Source organism: Sylvia atricapilla, chromosome W (genome assembly GCF_009819655.1).
Source record: "Sylvia atricapilla isolate bSylAtr1 chromosome W, bSylAtr1.pri, whole genome shotgun sequence".
NCBI lineage: Eukaryota > Metazoa > Chordata > Aves > Passeriformes > Sylviidae > Sylvia > Sylvia atricapilla.
In genome coordinates this window covers 13,741,473-13,755,098 of record NC_089173.1, presented here as the reverse complement: position 1 = coordinate 13,755,098, position 13,626 = coordinate 13,741,473, and positions in this window count along the sequence as shown.

Sequence of the window (13,626 nt, the reverse complement as noted above, 5' to 3'; positions counted from 1 at the left end):
ATATGTGCAAAAGGGTAACAGATACAGTGTTTGGTATTCACTAAATGCCATCTTATACATTCTAAAATACTACTTGGAATACATTTTAACATACAATATATGCTCTTTAATCTACAATAAAGTATCAGTTGGGATTTCTCAAATCCATGCCTCACTTCCTGTTGGCATCTTCCTAAGGAAGCCACAGTCACATCCTTTGGTTGATTTCTGACCCTTTAGGTCTTAGGTAGATATGAGTTTACCCATTTTTGAGGGACCCATTTCAGGCTGGAGGGCGTGGACACCCATGCATATCCACGTCCCCAGGTTACCAGTTCATATGGACCCTCCACCTCCCATGTCTCTGGGTTTTTTACCATGACTGGAGGGAGTTCTCTCAGTTGCAAGGAAATGTTCTGATTAAAGTGATGGACCACTCGAGAGTTTAAGTTTTCAAAGGAGCAGTTCAAAAAAGTTGACAGTGAAGAGGGCTTTACACAACCGCAGTTGTGGTGTTAACACTGCTGTCTCCTCTCTGCTGCTCAAGGATTCTTTTCAGGGTGTGTCCTTTCAATTACGGCCTGACCCGTGGGGGAGTAGGGGATGCCCTTTTTATGCCCTACTTCCCATTGCTGCAGGAACTCATCAAATGCCTTGGAGGCATATGTGGGCCCATTCTCAGTTTTGATGACCTTGGGGATCCCCAGCACGAAGAAGGCCTGCACCAGGTGTTTTTGGGCATCTGTGGCCTTCTTCTCTGTATGGGCAGAGGCATAGACTGCTCCAGAGTAGATATTGACCAATACGTGCAGATACTTCAGTCTGCCAAATTGTGGTATGTGCATGACATCACTTTGCCACACCTCACAACTACTAAGTCCTCTGGGATTGACCCCTGAGCCTAAAGATGGGACAGCATACTTTTGACAGTTAGGACATGTTGCCACAATGGCCTCAGCTTTATCTTGCCTTAGATGGACTTGGCAGACCAGACCAGTCACATTCTGATGGAAGTTCTGATGACTCAGCTTGGCCTGCTGGAACAGATCAGGTAAATTGGCCATTTCTGCTGGAGCAGCTAGGGCCTCAGCCCTTGGATTGCCCTTGGCAATGAAGCCTGGCAGGTCCGTGTGTGACCTCACATGCATCACATAATATGGTTGGTCTCGATGGGAGATCAGATGGATTAGTTTTGAGAGCAAGTTGAAGAGATTCGGACTCAAAATTTCTCTTAAAACCGAATTCTCCGCTCTAGACACTACCTCTGCTACATACGCTGAATCAGTGACCAAATTGAATGGTTCAGAAAACCTCTCAAATGCCCTGATGACTGCAGCCAACTCAGCAATTTAAGGGAACCCTCAACCTCCTCAATTTCAGACTCCCACTGCTGAATTTGAAGATCTCTCCAGGTTACTACAGACCTGTAGGATGCTCCAGATGCATCAGTGAAAACTGTCAGTGCTCTATGTGGCTTCCTACTCAATTTCTTTTTTAGAATAAATTTAAATTCCGAATTAAAAAAAATTATGAGATGGACTGTGAATTGAAATTTGTGCAGGGTAGCTGTCTAAAGCAAACTGAAGAGCCTCGTTTTCTTGGAGCAACTGCTCCACCATCTCTTTTGTTAACTTGCCTGACGACAATTTGAGCAGCAGGTGAATGCATGAGAAGTCACATCCCACCAGTTCACGCAGCCTTCCTCTGGCTTTCCTGATCAGCTGAGCCACCAGTTCTTGTGGCTTTGTGATACTCTTGGACCATAGATTACTGAGGAACACCCACTCTATGATCAAGAGGGGCTCCCTCTGGCCTTGTCCCATTGAAATATGACTCCATGGAGGTATGGGAACCTCCCCAACACAGTGAATTTAAATGGCTGGTCCAGCAGGCACCAATGGGCTTGCCTGTTGGACATTGCTGACTGTACCTTCTCTATAGCCAGTCTTGCCTCCTGGGTCAATACCCTAAGTGAATTTAACTCCTCTCCCCCCTTCAATAAATTGAAGAGAGGGGCTAGGTCTTTGGTAGTTTTTGGAATCCAGGGCACAGGGAAAACCCCTCAAATTACCCTGGGGGGCCCAAGACCCCTGCTGGGACCCCAGGAAAGCATTGCCTTTGACCTTAGTCAATGGGAAAAAATCCCAACACTTATGGATGAAATGAGAACAACAAAAATTTTAATTGGATAGTAGCTTAGTTTGTCACAGGGTGAAAATTTGTAGTTTGGGCTTTTAGAATGGAAGTAGATAGAGGCAAAATGGAGAATTTTGGGCAGTGTCTTAAGTTCTTCTTCTTCTACTCCATCTTCTGCTGTGACGGTGGCACAAAGACATTGGTAGAATGTATGTGATGTAGAAAATTGCATGTCTAGAATTGGTACTAATTATTGGTACAAAACTGTAAATAAAGTACGTTTAAGAGTTAATTGGATTAGAAATCTTTAAGAGACCTTAAAGACCAGGTCTCGTGTTCTTGGCAATGGTGTCTTTCAGCACGCTAAGACTGGTGTTAGGCAGTGTGCTGTTGCTTCAAGTTTGCCTGCTTTTCACTGTTTGCATTTTGTTCTCACGCAGCTTCAAGTAAACTATGTATGTTTTTAGAAAATAATCTCATGTTTACATTCTTCTCCTTTGGGAGGAGAAAGATGATTGATGGTGATGTTCACCAACGAGGTCAAAGAGGTGGCTACCTGTGTAGCCAATCTTGGCCTGTCTGTAAATTTGTATATATATGGAGTCAGAAAAATAAAGTAGAAGCTTTCCTGCTTGACCTCCTGCTGGCCTCCTTCGTCCTTTCGTGCTCCTAAGAGCAGCCGCAAGTGTGACCCTCTGTCACAGTGTTCTGACCTTCAGATAAAAAAAATTAATAAACAGCTTTCAAGACTGCAACTGCAAGTTCCAGTCATCTTTTAACCCTGGCACAGGACTTTGAAAAGGAAAAAAAACAACCCTAATTAGGGGGATCTTGGACTCGAAATACAAGAGGTAGTAATGCCTAGTCAAGGTCTGACCCAATTCAAAGACCCACACAGTTGTTGGAGGTGTGCCAAGGTCTATGGGTCTTCCTTGATCACCAGCTTCTGGGGTCAAATGATTCAGCTGGCAATCTTCAGGCCCAGAAACCTCCAAGGGGGTATCTGTTGAACTTTCTCTTGCTGGAGTTCAAACCCTGCAGCAATTAAGGCAACAACAGTTAATTCAAGTGCATATTGGAGCACATCACTGTCGGGGGCACACATGAGCACATCATCCATGTAATGCAGGATGATGGCTTCCCCCACTTTGGTGTGTACTGGGAACAGCAATGAAGCCACATACCATTGGCAAATGCTAGGGCTGTTTTTCATGCCCTGAGACAATACTCGCCAATGGTACCATTTCACTGGGGCTTCTCCATTGATGGAAGGAACTGAGAAGGCAAACCGTGGAGCATCACCTGGGTCAAGGGGAATTTGGAAAAAGCAGTCTTTAATACCTATAATGGTTAGGTTCCAATTTTGGGGCAGCATCGAAGGAGAAGGCATCCCAGGTTGGAGTGACCCCATCTCCTCAATGACATTGTTAATTTTTCTGAAGTCGTGCAGGAGCCGCCACTTGTCCTTCTCCAGCTTCTGAATAACAAAGACCGGAGAGGTCCAAGGTCATTGGCACGATGTGCCCTTTGGCCAACTACTCCTCCACGAGCTCATTGAGTGCCTCCAATTTGTTCTTAGCTAGCAACCACTGGTCTACCCAGACTGGGCAATCAGTTTTCCAATTTAATTTCTGAGTAGGGCACTCCTCAGTGGCCGCTATTAGAAAATCCCGATGGGGTTTTCGGGATCTCAATTTTTAGCCCCCATTGGGCCATGGTGTCCCTCCCCCACAAGGGAACCACATAATACAAAAAGAATGGGCGAACAGTTGCCAATTGCCCATCCAGCCCCTCAATTTGTATGACACTCCCAGATTGTTTTGTGAATTGAGAACCCCCAATTGAATACCTTGCCCTGCACAGGTTGCAATACCCAATGTGACATCCATAACCTAGAAGGAATGAGCGTCACATACACCCCCATGTCCAACAATCCATCTAAGTGGCGATACTCTCCACCTTGATGGATCCCACACCCTATGATTGGTTTGTCTTCCCCCACCACCTCCGCTCAGTAGACATCTGGAGACGAATTTTCCACTGGGAGCTTCATTGGTATTGGGATGGCTTGGGCAATGACCTGGCCCTCCAGGAGGAAATAGGGTGGGTGGACACAATGCGCCAGGAGAATGAGTCCCCCTCATCTGATGTTATGATGGTGGAAGAAATTCCAGTCTCTGGGGGTATGTGCTTGGTGTCTCTGACCACAATGTACCTGCAGTCCAGTCCAAGAAAAGAGTCCATGTCCAGTGGTTTGAATGAAGTCACCTGCTAGTGATGTGACTTAAAATATGTACTCTTTATGGTTGTCAACATAAATGGTTGGTGCAGCTTCCAAACTTTATCTTTACTGATTTGTTCTCCCCCTGCCCCTTTCTGACCTGCCCCATTTTTATCATCACGTAGGGCAGGTCCGTGCTCCCCCTTCAGTTTTTTTGGAGATGGGTTTGTCCCATCCCACTCTGTTTGTGATTTTGTCCATCGTGCCAGTTGTTCCCCTGAGGTCAAACTCTGGAAATGTGTCCTTCCTGCCTGCAAAGAAAATGACGGAGCAGTGCATTGCGCTGTCTGAAAGGTGTTGCTGCAGAGACCATCCTTGACCCCTCTCCTCTCTTCTGTGGCTCCGGGACAACAGCTCTTTTGGCACATGCCTTGATCATTATTTTTAAGGTTGGTGGTGGGTCCAATGGCAAAGCCAATATGATCTGCTTACAAGTGTCATTTTCATTGGCCTGCGCTACCTCTGTCATTGCTTCTAATTGCACCAACCGACTCTCCACTTGTTTGACTTCCAGCCAAAGCCTTTCTACAAAATCTATAAATTCTTTTACAGGAGACTGTTTAATATTAATATAACTAAACTTGGGGTCCTTTGTAGGCATTGTAATTAGGTCTTTCTGAGCAGCTTTTTTCACATGCTCCAAGACAGGCTGTGGGATTTTCTCAGCCTGTTTAGTTGCCAAAGCCCAATCCCCTTCACTGCACAAATGCTCAAATATAATTTGATTCTCATCAGCGTCAAAGGTGCAGTTAGGAACTCTTAGAAGCTCAGGAAGGAGCTCCCTAAGTGACCTCTTCCATGTTCTCTCCCACACAAGGTATTCTGTGGGAGTTAAGAGACATGAAAACAACTCTTAGAGGTCACCAGGTACTAACACTTTAAACGAGAAGGTGGCCTTAAGGAGGCCTCTAAAATATTCACTCCTTCTCCTGAACTCTTTCTGGGCTTTACAGAGTTCCTTCTTGTTCTGGTACGAGAACGGTTCCCAGGTGGGGTTTCATCTCATACGGCTATAACGTACAAGTGCGGCAAACAGGAGAGCCTCCTGTTCCAGCTTCCGGTTTCTGGACCCATCACTTCTGGTTTCCCCACCATGGGAACGTCAAAGAGGACCATGGGAACTGGAAGTTGGAAGAGGGGTGGCAGAGCTGCCTGAGACAGGGGAGGTGACAGGGGCAGGAACAAAACTGAGAGGGGCAGCGCTTACAGATGACCTCATGGGAACAGGGGGTAGAGTCAACAAAGGGAATGGAGGTACCAAGGGAAGAGGAGGGGTTTTTTGGGTGATGTAATCAAGTGAGGAGCAATGGGTGGAGCCAGGGGAGGGGCCAAAACAATTGACAAAAGGAAGAGGAGGTGCCGGAGAGATGGAAAGAGTCTGGTGACAGAAAGGGGTTGGACAAGGGAAGAAAAGTATTGTGGGATAAAGAAGCATCAGGGAGTGGCCTCCTCCATCTTGTACCCCTCGGGGGCCATTTTGGTAGATGAGGAAACTGGGGGAACTTGAAAATTCTCATGAACAACAACTTGGGGATTAGTGTGGTGGTTTAGCATGAATGTGAAAAGTTTTTTTAAAAGGAAGTTCTAGCACAGATTGTGATTGACAGGTTAGCTGATGAATGGGAGTGTTTCTACGTCTCTGGAAACACAGTCTTAAATCACAAGTTCCAGGACTTGTTCCCTTTCCTTTTCTGGTCGTTGAGAAGGTAACATCTCTTGTGAGTCAGGGTTTGGGCTGGGCCCCCTGGGGCCAGGCCTGCTGGGCTTCAGGGGGGGGGGGAGGGGGGGAGGGCTCTGCCTGTAGGAGAGCAGTTGAGGATGGCTGTGTCCCCTCTGTCCCCTCCCGACTTCTCTGATGGGGACAGGAGGAGGAGGACTGCAGACCAGCAGTCTGGCCCTGCACCAGGACCACGGTGGCCGTGCCGTGCTCTGGGCCTTGGTTGCCAGAGCCACTGGTCCGAAGGAGAAGAGACTTTTTAAGAACTTTTCTCCGGAGCTCCAGGGAGCTGATCCAAGTTTGAGTCGCTTTCAATCTGACCAGGGAGGAGGAGGTTTCGTCCATCAGAGATCCTGAGCAGCTCTCTCTCTGCCTTCCTCCCCCCACCATCACCTGTGGCCTTGAAGTTCATGAATTCCACTGGAGAGAAAAAAACCACTCTGGACAAAGACTTTATCCCTTTTCCCTCCTCCATGGAAGACAGTGATTTGAAATGTAGAGAGACAGCATTGAGACAAAATCAGTGAAAGAACTGAAAAAGACTATTAGAAAATGGGATGGAGGAAGTGGACATTTCTGACCGGACTTCTCTAGATGTGAAGTATGGGGAAATGGACTGTTTTTGTAATATCCTAATGCTGCTTGGGGGAATGCAAGTTCTAGCCAAAGGGTTGTGTATATTAATATACATGAGTTTTAATTGAGAATTTTGAATAGAATATGTCCCTGGCTCCTGGGAAAGAACAAGGAAGTCTCTATTTCTTTTGAGATAGAAGCGAATTTAGAGATGGATGGGAATTCCTGTTTTGTACTAGAAAAGCATTCTTAAAATGATACCCCAAACATGTGGAAGCCCATAAACAGCGTGGAAAACTGTTATATGGGTGAGACTGCACAGAATCTGCAAAAATTCCAGGCGGTTGCGGATCTGTGAAAGCCACCAGACCTTTTCCTTGTGGCGTGTTCTCCATAACCCTGGAGAGGCTCCTCTCCCAAGGTAATGTAGAATCGTGTTTAAATGGTGGTGACTGACTGAAAATCATAGTTTTCTTTCTGTGGTGAGTGAGAAAGTGAACAGTTGGGGGGGAGAAGGGGGGGAAGGTGTTTGAATGTTTCAGAATGTCTCATTTTTTTCCCCTTTTTTTCTTTAGCGTATATTAATAAAATCTATCTGGTTTTACTTTTAAGTTGTGCCTGTTTCGCCTTTTTCTCCCAAAGTCATATCTCCCAGTCGATAAACGAAATTTAGCGAATGTAAAACCACGACATAAATGGTGCATTGGCCGGGAAATTGAATTGAAACCACAACAATTAGCAATCGAGGAAAAGGGCTTTAGCGAAGGGTCCCTGACAGCAGGTACCTCACTGACAGGGCTAGAATGCTGTGGAGGCTGCGGGGAGCCAGGGAGACTGTGGCTACCCTGCATTTCTTTGTGGTCTCCCCCACGCAATCCTTCCAGCTTAGAGATCAAGGGTTTAGGACTGAGGGATGGGGAAACTGGGGAGGATTGTCCCGGTTGTTCCTGCACCTTCCTTTTTTCACTCAATTTCGTCCAAACTAAGAGAAACAATTTGAGAAATTTATCTACTGACTCATCTCCCTGTCTCACTAAGTTGTTAATTTTGTTCCCACTTGATTCCAAAAAGGGATGTCTCAACCTCCAGTGGGGACACATTTGGAAAATGCATGAACAACCATCGCACAAACCTTTCAACAGACCCCAAGAACATTTCAACCTTTGCCCCCACCTTCAAGGATTCCACAACTTGGTAAAAGATCCCTCTTTGCTGAGTTGACAATCGACCAGCCATCTCTCCACCCCTGTCAACTTCATACAATCCTCCATCCCCTGTAGCAAAAGAAAAAATGAAAACAAAAAAGGCCAGAGACCAGTCTGGATGGGAGGTGCTATCCACAGCTTCAGGGCTCCCTCCCTCCCTGGGGAAGCAGTGCACCTCCACCCATTTCACTTTAGTACCCCCTCCCTTGGGATACTCACCACCTTTGGTCATCCAGAAGAGAAAGCACACAGGGAAGGTCCCCCAAACGAAGGTGGTCCTCTTGAGTGCCAGAGGTTTGTCACCTTCACCTTCTGGAGCACTCCCAGACAAAAAACAGTCTGCTCACAGGGGACAACTGACAGCCAATCCTCTCAGAACATAAATCCATGCACTGTCTGTGAGGTCCCCAAATGGAGGGGCCCATGTTGGGTGACAGATGACGCTATGCCGGAGTCTGTTAGCTAGCTTAGCACCACAGCACGGCACTGAGAGTGGGACACGTCTCCCCGAGCAGGCAACGAGAGACGTGGCTTAGGGCTTCTTGCTCTATGGCCTGAAGGTCTTTAGATCAGCACAGGTTGGGGACAAGGAATGAGAGGGAGGTCTTCTGTTTGTAATCCAGAAGGGTTTTCTTCTCCTGACAATCAGTGACCAAAAGAACTCAGAATACAGTCTGCAGCAGCTTATAAACAGGGCAGGTCCCAGGGGCAGGTACTGAATTCTAACCAATAGGGATAGGATGTGGGAGGAGAAAAGGGAGGAGGTTTTCATACTTCAGGAACCAATGCGAAAATAGTGGGAGGAGAACAGGTTTTCTTGGGCCAATGGAGCATTGCGTATTAGGGGAATTCCCGAGAGAGTTTAGACAGGGGTGGCCCAAGGGAAGGGATTGACTTAGAACATTCAGAAAAATGGGTGGGGTTAGGTGCAACTGACAGCTCAGGGGTAAAAACAACTTTTGGGACAAAACCATTAATTCAGGGAACGAGGATACAGAACAATCCATTAACCAATGAAACTCAAACTACAACATCTGCACATTACTGATTGTCAGTGGCTTGAGAAAATCTCTTGACAAGACTAGCCTTGGAGCTGGCAGGACCACATGTTGACTTCATTTGGAAAAGCAGGTTAGAAACTTATCCCAAAGGTCTGACCCTAAGCTTCCTGTTTAACTCAGGCAATTCCCAGTAAGGTCTTTCCCAGTCAGAACCACTGTTCTAGTAGCACAGGCTTATTATACTGATTTTTAGTGATCCATTACATCTCTGCTGTTCTGAAAGGGTTTAAAACTACATCATTCTCATAAGATAAAAAAAACCCCAAAAAAAACGCAAAAAAAACTTCACTACTTTGCTATGGATATAATTTTGTATTGAGGAGTAGTGTCCATTTGTTACCAAAATATCAGAAAATCGTATAGCAGTAGTTATGCTAAGGCTTCTTGGCTAGCATTAGGGCACTAGGGCCTTGGGAAGGTAGCCTGGGAATATGTTGGGGTCTGTGGAAACAATAATCAAAGGATTAGCAAAGCATGAAGAACATGCTGAAAGGGAAAACCATCTTAAAGATAAAGTTTGAAATATTACTAGGAGGGGGTCTAGTGACGGGGAAAGTAAATTTTGGTAATTAACCTATAGTTTTAAATAAGACAAGCATGTAGAATTTATTACTTTAGAAGTCTGTTACCTAGTAGATGAACATCATTGCTTTGATCAAAGAATTTTCTGTTTGTCACGTAGTATGATGAAGTAATCTTTGTAAAAAGGTATAAAAAACCTGAGTCTTGATGAGGGTCTTTGGGAATCCTGATTTGGGAACGTTGGTCCCCAGGACCCCGGGCCCCGAATAAAGCACGACATAAACTGACTCCTTGTTAGTTTGTGTTTTCACTTCATTCCGGGCAACACATTGCTACTAAACAGTGTCCCCCTCCATTGCTCCCACCCTTATAGGCAGGATTTCTGAATGGGGAGCTAGAGGCAGATCTATGCCCTTCTGGCACTAAAATTAAATGAGAAAAGAGGTCTGATCACAAACTATTCATTTCTAAAAGTAATCTTCAGAAATGAAGTAATAACGCCTAATTCTCCAGTGATGAGCAAACCTGCAAGTCCGGCATGCAAACTGGCAATCGGAGGTTCCTGATGCCACATGCCTGGAGAAAGTATGTGGTGGTGCATTTTGTTAAATCTTCTGTTGCTGCAGCTGTGCTGTGGGTTAGTCAAACCTTAAAATTTTGAGTCAGGAGGGTGTGCACAGCTCTCGACTGCCCAAAAAGGAGTTTTTTACAAGGTGTTGCAGTTTTGACAGTTGGAGATATAATTTTTCAAAAGGAGAGCGTGAAAAGATTTATTTGGCTGCTTTTCCTCCATTTCCCTCACAACCCCTGACTTTGTTGGCAGCCATTCCGTTTTTGGAATGAAGTCTGTTCAAAATTTGATGATTTGGCTTGGTTAGGGGACATGAAGTAGCAAAAGTCAGTTTTGGCGGCAGCAAATAAGGGCTGTGCTTTTAACAGTTAGAGGAATGGAGAAAGAGCAGAAGCCGCCTGTTCTTCTGGTCCCCTGGTTTCGGTTGTCGTTCGGGTCCCCTTTCCGCTCTCCAGTCCCAGACCCTCTCATCCCCATGCAGGGAGCCTTCAGGGAGCAGCGGGGAAACAAGTACCCCTCAGCCCTGGCTCCCAGAGGATGCCGAAGTCCCTCCACCTGGGCAGTCTTGGCCAGACTGCTCGGGGCTCCCGCAGTAGCCCTGGACAGGCTGCTCGGGACTTTTCCCTACCACGCGATTTTCCCAGTTCCAAACCCTGAGTTTGTTTTAGTCTGGCTGGGGGGAGCTGCCACAAAACAGCCCCACCAGCTGTGGTTTAGATAATGGAGGCTGCCACATGGCTCGGGTCGTCTTTTGTTTGCTTTTCCCGCCTTTTCTCCTTCTCCTTCCCCTGATCCTTTTCGTTTCCCGACCAACCCTCCCCTTTCCCAAGTCCCTCCCTCTACTCCTCCCCTTTCCCAAGAAACCTGGTCTCCGCCCCTTTCCCAAACTCCTCCCTCACGCCACCCTGAGACATGCCCCCCCCACCCCCCCCCACCCCCCGTGTGACATCATCTGGTTCCCAGACCACTCCACCAGGATGCCCCGAGGCCCGCCTCTCTTCTGGTTCCCATGCTTCCCCCCCCCCCCCCCCCCCCCCTTCCCACAGTTGGGACTCAGGGAGAGGGAGAGCTGGAAACTGGAAGTCCAATCCCCAGCCAGATCCCGTCCCTTGTCCCTGTTACTTACAGGAGGCAAAGGGTGGGAACACAACCAACATTACTTGGCAATCTCTGTCATAGCATTGTGGTTAAGGATCTTGTGAAGGCAATGAAGGAGATAATCTGTACTTCCAAGACTCTTGAATGCCCAGCTTGCCAGGATTGTGGCAGTCCCTAAGCATCTTTTCCGCTGTCTCAACAACAAAACAGGTATAACTCTGGGAGGCAGAGTGGAGAGATCTTTTAAAAGACGCCCTCCCGAGTTGTTAAAATCCTAACACTGCTAGGGACATGAATGGGGACACAAATTACCCTCAACCACCTGATGGGTAAGGGGAATGGTGGCAGCTTCAGATCAGGCTGTGGGCATCCCAAGGTCCTTGAACTTGTCACTCATTGGCTGAGAAAGCCTATGTGGAGATGCTGCCTCTTGATCCCCTCTTTCTATTTAGAGATTTTCCAGGGCCCAACAGAACCCTATGTGGACTTCATTGAAAGACTGACAGCAGCTGTTGAGCAGCAGGTTGCCAGAGAGCATGCCCGGGAGGAAGTGCAACAGATGGCCTCACACATGCAAATGAGAAATGCAAGGCGGCCATCATGACATTGCCAGGAAGCCTCTCTCGACTTTGCAGGACATGCTCCAAGTGGTGGAAAGCACAGTTCTTTTAATGGGTCCTCCACCATCATACAGAGGGAGGAAGACAGACAATCAAAATGCCGCTGCCGCTGACATCGAACACTGCTCCTGCTCCACGCACTCCTGGTCACATGAGGCGGCCCTTTCGAGGACCAGCAGATAGACCCTGTGTGCTTTGTGGCGAAAAAGGGCACTGCCAGCAATGCCCTTTGAAGCCAGAATTTGACAAGTTCAGGAACAAAGGGGGAGGTGGGAAAAAAGGGAGTGGGAATGAAAGACCTCATAGAGGTAACCAGCAAAAAAACTAAGGGGGTGAGCGCGGGACCACCAGGTGATGAAACAATCGGGTGGCCTGAGCCAGAGAGGGGGAAGGAGGGAAGGGAAAGAGGGTCACAAAAATCTAACTTAACTTCTCAACACAGACTGAGACACCGGATCCTCTCCAGGATTCACTGGACACGAACAACATTTGATTTGCCGCCACCGTCAACAACTTTGACGACGACCTCACAGTACGAGCCATTCCGGTTGAGCTCGTTGAACTGCTCCATTTAAAGGATCGGGACTGGCACACCGCAGTGGTGTCAAAGGAACCAGGTATGTGGCATCGCATCAAGGGAAAGTTTGTCATTGTTGGGGACTGTAAACATACCCCAAAAGAAAGTGAGATCTCCTGGGCTGCTGACCTCGGACCCAGAGCAATTTGTTCTATGGCTGCACTGTCTACACCCACCGATTTTCCTCCCTAAAGGGCAAATCTTGCTCAAGTTATTCCTGCCAATGCTGAAAGCGTCCCACAAGTAAACGCAGTCAGGACAATTGGGGAGGACAAACCAAAAGAGACTTGCAAACTCATGGTGGGTGGGGAGACCCAAGTCATCAAGGGTCTCCTAGACACGGGTGCAGCTGTGACTATTGTCCCAGAGAAACTGTGGCCGTCACATTGGGCTTTGCAACACATGCCGGTCACGTCAAAGGTGTAGGGGGTTTGCAATTGGCACGTCAGTCCAAGAGCGTGGTGCAATCTGAGGGGCCGAAAGGACAGTTGGAAACCTTGCGTCCTTTCATTTTATATTATGAGGCACCCCTGTGGGGAAGAGGACCTGATGGCCCAGTGGAGGGTCACGATTGACATACCTGACCCTCCCAAAAATTTTGTGGGGCTGTGGCCACTGAGGAGTGCCCTATCCAAAAACTGAATTGGAAAATTAATGACCCAGTGTGGGTGGAACAGTGGCCGCTATCAAATCGGAAATTAAAGGCACTCAATGAGCTTGTGGAGGAGCAGCTGAAAAAGGGCAACATCGAGGAGACCACTTCACCGTGGAACTCCCTGGTGTTTGTCATTCAAAAGTCTAATAAAACCAGATGGCATCTCCTCCACGACTTCTGGAAAATTAATGAAGTAATCGAAGATATGGGGTCTCTCAACCAGGAATGCCCTTCTCCAACTATGCTCCCCCAAAATTAGAATTTGGCCATAATTGACATAAAAGATTGTTTTTTTCCAAATTCCCCTCCACCCCTGACCATAGCCAGTTGCTTTGCATTCACGGTTCCCACCATCAACTGAGAAGCCCCTAGGAAGAGGTATCACTGGAAGATCCTCCCCAGGGCATGAAAAACAGCCCTGTGATCTGCCAGTGGTACGTCTCTTCCTTGCTGTCGCCTGTCCGTGCAGTTGCACACGAAGCCATCATCCATCATTATATGGACGATGTACTAGTGTGTGCCCCGAACGACTCACGCACTTGACCTGACAGTGACTGCACTGGTTGCTGCAGGGTTCGAGCTGCAGGAGTCAAAGATTCAGAAAATGCCACCTGGAAGTACTTGGGGC